Genomic DNA, 9,791 nt, shown 5'->3' with positions numbered 1-9,791 from the left:
ACTGGCTATATCCTCTCCTAAATTGCTTGTTAAAATCTTCTCACAATCTGCATCTTGTTGAAATTACATCTTCTATGGCTTTAAATTTTAATATTAATTTTTGTTTAAAATAATTTTGCCTTGCTTATTGTCACTGAAGTTTGATAAGGATACCCGGGCTCTCACCTTGATGGCAACTCAGTCTTTAGACTCAACCTCAAGCAACTCAGTGTAAACATGTGATCAGTCTGGCCTGGTTTATACTTTTTTATTTTCTTTTTCTTTTTCTCCTCTGTCAAAGCACTCTAGTGTATGCAGCCTATGGGCAGAGGCCAGGCAATGGTTCAGGGCCAGTTTGCTCTGGCATGGGACACTATGAGAGGCCCTGGGGGCAGGCCTGCCATAAATCTAAACCAATGCATTGACCTGGCTTCTTTAACCCTGTATTTCATTATCGTTCCCTAGAGGGGCCATTTTCATTACTGATTTTACTTATGATGCATGGACCAAGCAGATTAAATCAGATCCCGTAAAAGAACTTTGGAAAAATAGCAAGTGAAATATAATGCTAAATGGAGGCTACAATCCATGTGGTCACAAAGAATCAGACACAATTGAGCATGCATGCAACGCACATATAGCATTGTATTAAAAGCATTTTGGTTGACTACTTAGTAAAAATTAGTATCTCCAGACTACAGGAAACTATACAGGATAAATTACTTGTTTTCTTCTCCAAATATATTACTTGGGGAAATGCAGGATGAAACCAGAATTTAAGGATTAAAAGATATTTTTTAAATATGTTGAAAACATCAGGCAAATGAGAGGTGTTAGATATAAAATAGATATTGTTATTGTTGTTTTACCCTTAAATATTGAATGTATATAAAGCTTTATTTATATACTATAGATGCTTCTTTTAAAACTTAACATGATTAAAAACATGAGTAGGATTCTATCTTGATCAGGTTTGGCTAATGAAATCATATGAGAGGATATACGGAAAAAAGCTAATATTAATAGTATTCAAGAATAGTGTGATTTAGGTAGAATATTGGGCTGTATTATCCCATATACTCCACTTTCAAAAAGCTTTTAATGATTAACTCTCTTCATGGTCTGTCTGGAAAGAAAACACACACATAATTAACCTTATCAATTCTCCAGTGCAGGATTCACATCTGCTGTATCTTTTGATTTGAATAGATAGATATATTTGGTCAATTAAATTATCTAGTCAATTAAATCAGACATTTTCTTGGCAAGAGTTTTAGAATCATATAACCCAGGTATTGAAGGACCTTTGGAGATCATAACTAAATTCTCTTAATTCAATTTTTTTCTCATTTACCATCCACAGTCTCTCAGACTGGTATAGACTGCAAATGCATTCTAGAGTTGGGCTAATTCATTACCAAAGATCAGACTGTATGCCATCTCTTCACTGTGGCATCATCTGAGACATCTGTACTGTGTGGTGCAGATCTGGCAAGGTGATTAGCCTGCCAGGGTGAGGTTTGACCTCACTTAGAAAGCAATAATTTTATTTCAGCATGTTCACTGATAGATATACTAACTTGATGAAAGTGAACGTGAAAGTCACTCAGTCATGTCCAACTCTTTGCGACCCCATGGACTATTCAGTCCATGGAGTTCTCTAGGCCAGAATACTGGAGTCAGTAGCCTTTCCCTTCTCCAGGGAATTTCCCAACCCAGGGATCAAACCCAGGTCTCCCACATTGCAGGCAGATTCTTTACCAGCTGAGCCACAAGGGAAGCTGAAGAATACTGGCGTGGGTAGACTATCCCTTCTCCAGAAGATCTCCCAGACCCAGGAATCGAACTGGGGCCTCTTGCATTGTAGGCGGATTCTTTACCAACTGAGCTATTAGAGAAGGTAACTTGATGAAACCCTTTTAATTTCATAATATGGCTTCTACTTTGGGAAATCATAGAATGCTTCAGATTCATGTGTGCAATTGGAAATACATGGTATAATGAAATCAGGTAAGACTGATGATATCAGATAGGATAAATATTGGTCGAATCTCCCTTTGCTCTGTTTTGAATAGAAAAAAAAAAAACAAATTACAAGCTTTCCTTCAAAAAATTTTTTACTATTTTTCACTGTCTTTATACATGTTCTAAGGATACAAAAGTTCTAAATTATCTGTATAAAATAGTTTCTGTATTTCATGTTTTCCTGTCACTCCCATTAACATTAACAGACAAGGAGATCCAGGTGTCCAAAATCAAAATAAAGTAAAAAACAAAATAACTATAGCAACAGAAATTTTTTTTCAATATTTAAAGCCATAGATAAGGTCCATTCACCAGTAGCAGTGCTTAGGTCAGTCAGTCAATTCAATTGCTCAGTCGTGTCTGACTCTGAGACCCCATGGTTGCTAGGCTTCCCTGTCTGTCACCAACTCCCGGAGCTTGCTCAAGCTCATGTCCATTGAGTCAGTGATGCCATCCAACCATCTCATCCTCTATCATCCCCTTCTCCTCCTGCCTTCGATCTTTCCCAGCATCAGGTTATTTTCCAATGAGTCACTTTTTTGCATCAGGTGGCCAAAGTATTGGAATGCTTCGGTAGCAAGCCAGTAAATCAGTTTACCCACCGAAAAAGATAATAAAAAGATATTTTAAAAGAAACATCAGAAAAAACCGGCATTTTTTTTACATAAGAATATAGCAAAGAGGCTAAAATGTTATGATATGCAAATGCTGGTTTTACCCTTTCTTCTCAGGCCATCATTTTTCTAAAACTATTTCAATGTTTCACTGCAGTGTATTGCACCTTATGTTAATCAATTGTTTCAAGTACAAAGCTAAGAGTGGAATAAAATTGAAAATCAACATGAGGGTTGTTCTTGGGTTGATCTGTAGTGGGTGTGTGTGTATATGTGTGTAGGTGTATATCTGCATAAATATATTTTTAATGATAATATTAAATACAATTCATTTTATAAAAAGATTAATGTAAAAATAGATTATAAAAATGGAATTTTATAATTTGCAAGACTATACATACTCAAATTCCTTTTTGAAACAAATGAATGAACCTTTGGTTTTAGCTAAAGAAGTTTGAAAAACAGAGTGAACTGATATCTAATTATTTTAAAATAAGGAATTTCAATTTAGATGGTGAGGTACACAGAAGGCTCCCTGTACTGGCCAAATTAAAGTTTGGATTTTTCACTAGTTGCTTACTATTTTTCAATTATTTTCAATAATTGATAATTTCAATTAATTTCAATATTTTCAATATTTTTCAATTATTTTCACTTTCTATTCAATAAGTGGTATACAAAAACTCAGCAAGATGTAGTGCAGGCTTTGGGAATGAGTGTTTGAAGGCAATACATATTTGGAGAATCATGGTAACCCAAGTGGTTGTAGGAGCCCTTGAGATTTCAACTGCTCATGTGACTCTCCTGACCTGGGAGGAAACAAATGAAAGGTATCAGGTGTGTGTGTGTGTTGTCACTCACTTGTGTCTGACTCTGTGACCCTATGGATTGTGACCTGCCAGGTTCCTTTGTCCATGGAATTTTCCAGGCAAAAATAGTCTTCTCTCAACAACACACTCTGTGTTCAAGGAGTGGATTGTGATATCTTAGAAAACTAACTTTCACTAGCAGTCTTGTGTCTGTTGCCTTGTAATGTTTGCTTCAGAGTTGAGTAAGCAGAAGTATTACTCTAAAAGACAAAATATTCACTCACAGACTCCTTATTAGAACTCATAATAACCACTTAAAGACTTCGGTTAATCATGTTGACAGGAGGACCAAATAGAAGCTAGACTTATGTGAGACTTTCACAGCTCTCTTTAGAGATAAAAGGAAATTACTCACATTTTAGGGCTCATCAAACTCCACAAATGGAGTTATTTGCCCTTCAGCTCCTCAGCTGAATGTGAAAATATTTTCACCTCATATCATTTGATGCTAACTCCCTTCACATTTCTTTATACTAGAATAATGCCTTCTGTAGGTTGTTTTACTTTTTCTACAACTGGAGAAGATACTACTACTATATATTGATACCATAATTTCATTGGCTTTCTAAAGGGGGGTGTGTGTGTGTGTGTGTGTGTAAAAGAGAGAGAGAGAGAGACATATTTAGGCTTAAAATATCTATAGATAATAGCACTTTAAAAAGAACATCAATTATATTTGTAATCTGAGAAACTATATCTTGGATCAAATATCTCTCAATAAATTGTGTAATTATAATCCATGGACACATAATTTAAATATTGTTTGCATTAGATTGGAGAGACTGTGATAATTATTTAAGACTTAAAATGATTAAAAATCTTAATGTTCTTCAAAGCCAAAGAAGTAGAAAAAATAAGTTGTATGCACCAGGTTCTCTACCACTGAGTTACTTGGGAAAGCCTCATGTATGTGTATATACAAACATATATGAAAGAGGGAGATTAGGAGAAATTGACTCACACATTTATGAAGATTGAGAAGTCTTGCAACTTATTATCTATAAGCTACAGACCCCCAGGAAAACAGATAGTATAATTTAGTACAAACCCTAGGGCAAGAGAAAATAAGATGAGATGTTTCAGCTCAAGGGAAAAAAAAAATCAAATTCTTCCTACACCTTTTGTTCTAGTAAGGTGCTAGTGGACTGAATGATGGTCATCTATGTTGAGGAAGGCAATCTACTGAGTTCATTGATTCAAATGTAATCTTATGTGGAAACATCTTCATAGACACACCTAGAAATAACATTTAATCTGGGTACCTCGTGGCCAGTCAAGCTGACATATACAATTAATAATTATAAGTCCACCCCTTGTCAACTTGCCACCCATATGCATCTCCTTGCATGCATGTGTGCTAATTTGCTTCAGTACTATCTGCCTTTTTGTCACCCCATGGACTGTAGTCCTCCAGTCTCCTCTGTCTGTGGGATTCTCCAAGCAAGAATACCGGAGTGTGTTGCCATGCCTTCCTAAAGGGGATCTTCCCGCCCCAGGGATCAAATCCACGTCTTTTATGTCTCTTGCATTGGCAGGTGGATTCTTTACCACTAACACCACCTGCTGCTACTGCTAAGTCACTTCAGCCGTGTCCGACTCTGTGTGACCCCATAGACGGCAGCCCACCAGGCTCCCCCGTCCGTGGGATTCTCCAGGCAAGAACACTGGAGTGGGTTGCCATTTCCTTCTCCAATGCATTAAAGTGAAAAGTGAAAGTGAAGTCGCTCAGTCATGTCTGTCTCTTAGCAACCCCATGGACTGCAGCCTACCAAGCTCCTCCGTCCATGGGATTTTCCAGGCAAGAGTACTGGAGTGGTGTGCCATACCTGGGGAGTCCTTTTAATGTATCTCCTTAAACCATACTTAATTTACAAATAAAGAAATAGCAATAATGTTGCCTAACACATTTATCCTGCATCCAACCAAAAGTGTACTAACTCATTCTCTAGAAGGGGGTTAAAGTCAAGTCTTTGAGTGATGTCTGCTATTCCTGATATCCCATAAGTTAGATACTCTGATATAAAATTGACATGTACATATGTGCTTAGTCACTCAGTCATGTCCAACTCTTTGCGACCCCATGGTCTGCAGCAGCCAGGCTCCTCTGTCCATGGGGATTCTCCAGGCAAGAATACTGGAGTGCGTGTCCTCCTCCAGGGGATCTTCCCAACCCAAGGATTGAACACAGGTCTCCTGCATTGCAGGCATATTTTTTACCAGCTGAGCTACCAGGGAAGCCCAAAGTAAAAGCAAAAATGTTTCACTTTTTCATATGAAAAGTGAAAGTGAAGTTACTCAGTCATGTCCAACTCTTTGCAACCCCATGGATTTTAGCCCACGGAATTTTCCAGACAAGAGTACTGGAGTGGATTGCCATTTCCTTCTCCAGGGGATCTTCCTGACCCAGGGATCAAACCTGAGTCTCCCACATTGCAGGCAGAGGCTTTACCTCTGAGCCACCAGGGAATATGTATATAGTGCAAGTGTTAGTCACTCAGTCTTGTCTGACTCTTTGTGACCTCATGGATTGTAGCCCACCAGACTCCTTTGTCCATGGAATTCTCCAAGCAAAAATACTGGAGTGGGTTGCCATTCCTTTCTCTGGGAGATCTTCAGGACCTAGGGTTCGAACCTTGGTCTCTTGCATTGCAGGCAGGTTCTTTACCTGCTGAGCTGCCAGGGTGTGTGACAATAAGATAAGGAGGAAAAAAAAATAAATAAAAAAAAATAAGATAAGGAGGAAATACTCATGACAATTATAATCCTCACTTTCGTGAAAGTCACTCAGTTATGTCTGACTCTTTGTGACCCCATGGACTAGACAGTTCATGGAATTCTCCAAGGGAGAATATTGGAGTGGATAGTTGTTCCCTTCTCCACAGGATCTTCACAACCCAGGGATCGAATCCAGGTCTCCTACATTGCAGGCAGATTCTTTACCAGCTGAGCTACAAGGGAAGCCCAAGAATACTGGAGTGAGTAGCCTATCCCTTCTCCAAGGGATCTTCCCAACCCATGAATTGAACTGGGGTTTCCTACATTACAGGTGGATTCTTTACCAGCTGAGCTATCAGGGAAGCCCTCTCACTTTTGTAACTGAATTCTATTGTAATTGTGGTGATTCAAAGCATATACAACTTTCTGGAGAACTTTGCACCGTCCCTGCAAGGTATTACTACATATCTGGCATTGTAACTAAGTCTTCAAAATGGTATTTCATTATTCTAACAAGCCCACTACTTCAGGATGGTGGGGTACATGTTAAAATCAGTGAATTCTGTGAGCATGGGCTCATTGCTGCACTTCTGTTATTGTAAAGTGAAGTCCTTGATTCAAAACAATGCTGCATGGAATGCCCTAGTGGTACATAAGCCATACTGTTAAGTCAATGGATGGTAGTTTTGGTGAAAGCATTGAGCACAAGGAAGATAAGTCCATATCCAGAGTAAGTGTCTATTCCAGTAACAACAAAATGCTGTCCTTTTCACAATGAAAGTGGTTCAGTGTAATCAATCTTCCAGCAGTAACTGACTGATCACCCCAGGGATGGTGTCATATCAAGTGCTCAGCATTGGTTTCTGTTGGTATCAGATTGAGTGCTCAACAGAGGCCATAGCCAAGTGTGGCCTCAGTGAGTAGAAGTCCGTATTTTTGAGTCAATGAATAATCTCTATTCCTACTGTATTTACATACAATGTTAAATAGTGATATCAATAGCAGTGATGAAAGCAGCCATTTTTGACTGCTTTCTGATTTTAAAGAGAAAGCACTGTCTTTCACCACTGTGTATGATTTCAGATGTGATTTAGATAGTGTATACTAATCATACACCACTGTGTATGATTTTCAATTCATAAATGTTTTTTATGATGTTGAGAAAGTTTTCTCTTTGTTCTAGTTTACAGTATGTGTGTGTTTAGGCACAAAATGGTGTTATAATTTGTCAAATGCTTTTAATGCATCAACTGAATTAATCCTGTGCCTTTCCCCTCCCCCCATCATTTCATGGATTGATTTTTTTACACTGAAATACTGTTTCTTGCTATGAGTTTCATTTAGTCATGGAGTATGTAGTGCTTTAATATGTTGCTGGATTTAGTTTGCTAATGTTTTAATTGAGGATTTAATTAATGTTTTAATTGAAGATTTTGGCATCTAAATTTATTAGTAATATTAATCTGTAGTTTTCTTGTACTTTCATTCATTTTCTGCTTTTGTATCAGGGTAATATTGACCTCACAGAATGGGTTAGGAAGGATTCTCTTTTATATATATATATATATATATATATATATATATATTTATTTATATATATATATATTTGGATGAATTTGGAAAGGATTAGTGTTACTCCTTCTTCAAATGTTTGGTAGAATTTACCAGTGAAGCCAACTTATCCTGTGCTTTCTCTTTAAGAAGTTGCTGATCACCATTTCAATCACTTTACCTGTAATAGGTCATTTCAAATTTTCTATTTCTTCTTGAATCAGTTTTGGTAAGTATACATTTATAAAAATTTATTTATTTGATCTGGCTTATTTGATTTGTTGGCATATAATTGTCCACAGTCTTCTCTTAAAATCAATATTACTGATTGGTAATAATGCCCCTATTTTCATTTCTAATAAGTTATTTGGTACCTTTCATTTTTATAGGGCTTCCCTGATAGCTCAGTTGGTAAAGAATCTACCTGCAAGCAGGAGACTCTGGTTTGATTCCTGGGTCGGGAAGATCCACTGGAGAAGGGATAGTCTACCCACTCCAGTGTTCTGGCCTGGAGAATTCCATGGACTGTATAATTCATGGGAGCACAAAGAGTCAGACAGGACTGAGCGACTTACACTTGATTTACACTTTTTTTATTTTATTTTTTTTTCATTTTTATAGTCAATGTAGCTAAAGGTCAATTCTTGTGATTTTTTTCAAAGAACAAGATATTTACTTTTAAATCCCTTCTATTACTTTGATAATGCCTATTTCTTTTACTTCTACCCTAATTTTTATTTTTTTTCTTTTAATCATTTTGGGTTTAGTTTTCTCTTCTTTTTTATTCCTTTAAGTGTACAGTTAATATTAATTTGAGATGTTCTTTATTAACTTATGTTTTATAGCTATAAATTCCCTTAGCAGTGATATCACTGCATCCCATAAATTATGGTTTATTATATTTTAATTTATTCTTCTCTATTTTGTAATTTTTTATGATTTCTTATTTGACCCACTGGAGTTTAAAACTGTATTGGCTAATTTCCATATATCTGTGTTTAATTTTAATTGTTATTAATTTCTACATTCATCTAATTGCCATTTGAAAGGTCACTTCATTTCAGTTGTTTTAAATTTATTGAGACTTGTGTTGTGCCCTAATATAAAGCTTATCCAGGAGGATGTTCAATGTACATTGAATAGAATATGTATTCTGCTGTTTGTCAGTGTTCACTATATACAGTCAATTATAGCTAGTTGGTTTGTAGTGTTTTTCAGGTTCTCTATTTTCTTACCAATCTTCTTTCTAATTATCATAAGCATTTCCTAGACCCATTTTTTGTTGTACAGTGGAAGGAGATGAAATGAATTCCATGTGTGCTTATGCTTTCTAGAAATTTTTAATTTCATTGTAGAGAAAAGACAGATGGAGCAGTTAACATAAATCCAAAATCAGCATAGGAATAAGAGATAGAATTCACATGAGTTACTGCTGGTACGGTGTTAATGGCTTTGGAAGAAAGGAGTTAGAAATGCAGAAAGAAAAGACCACATAGATTTCATGGTGAACTGTTAACTGTAACTGCATTTTGAAGGATGAACACACTTTTATTGCAGTCCTGAAGAGTCGATGCTAGATATTATTGAAAGGAAATACATATAGAGAGCATCTTTATTCTGTGAATTAAGAACTAAACTTATATAAAAGTGTCTTACTTAGAAAATTCTTCTCTTATTCTATTACATCCTAATGCCTGCAAATATCTTAGAATTTTATTGTATTAAAATATTTATGTGTCTTTCAGTTTCACTGCATGTTTTGATGTTTTGAAAACAAGGAGCATGCTTGACTTAAGTTTGTGTATCTAATGCTTTATATGGGATATAGTCATTTATATGAAAAATTAAACAAATCTCAAGTGGTTAAATAAATAACCAACATAGGGCTATTAGAAAAAGGCAGAAGTGGAACTTAAACTCTAATCATTTTGGAAACTAAAGCCCATAATATTTTCACTAAAATATGCTGCTTCCAAAAACCATATACTAAAAATATACAGATAATTAAAGCTCTCTTGCCTAAGCCTCTCGCCTGTAG

General features: G+C 36.2%; 1 non-coding gene across 1 annotated transcript; it reads right to left on the bottom strand.

Annotated features, from left to right (window-relative positions):
* Window positions 1-269: 269 nt before the first annotated feature.
* LOC113881703 lies at window positions 270-399 on the bottom strand. Its single transcript, XR_003508123.1, has one exon. It is a non-coding gene; the product is annotated as a small nucleolar RNA SNORA42/SNORA80 family (small nucleolar RNA).
* Window positions 400-9,791: the final 9,392 nt, after the last annotated feature.

Source organism: Bos indicus x Bos taurus, chromosome 2, assembly GCF_003369695.1.
Source record: "Bos indicus x Bos taurus breed Angus x Brahman F1 hybrid chromosome 2, Bos_hybrid_MaternalHap_v2.0, whole genome shotgun sequence".
NCBI classification, from domain to species: domain Eukaryota; kingdom Metazoa; phylum Chordata; class Mammalia; order Artiodactyla; family Bovidae; genus Bos; species Bos indicus x Bos taurus.
Note: the sequence above shows the minus strand (reverse complement) of the source record. Positions and strands in the feature narration are given on the sequence as shown.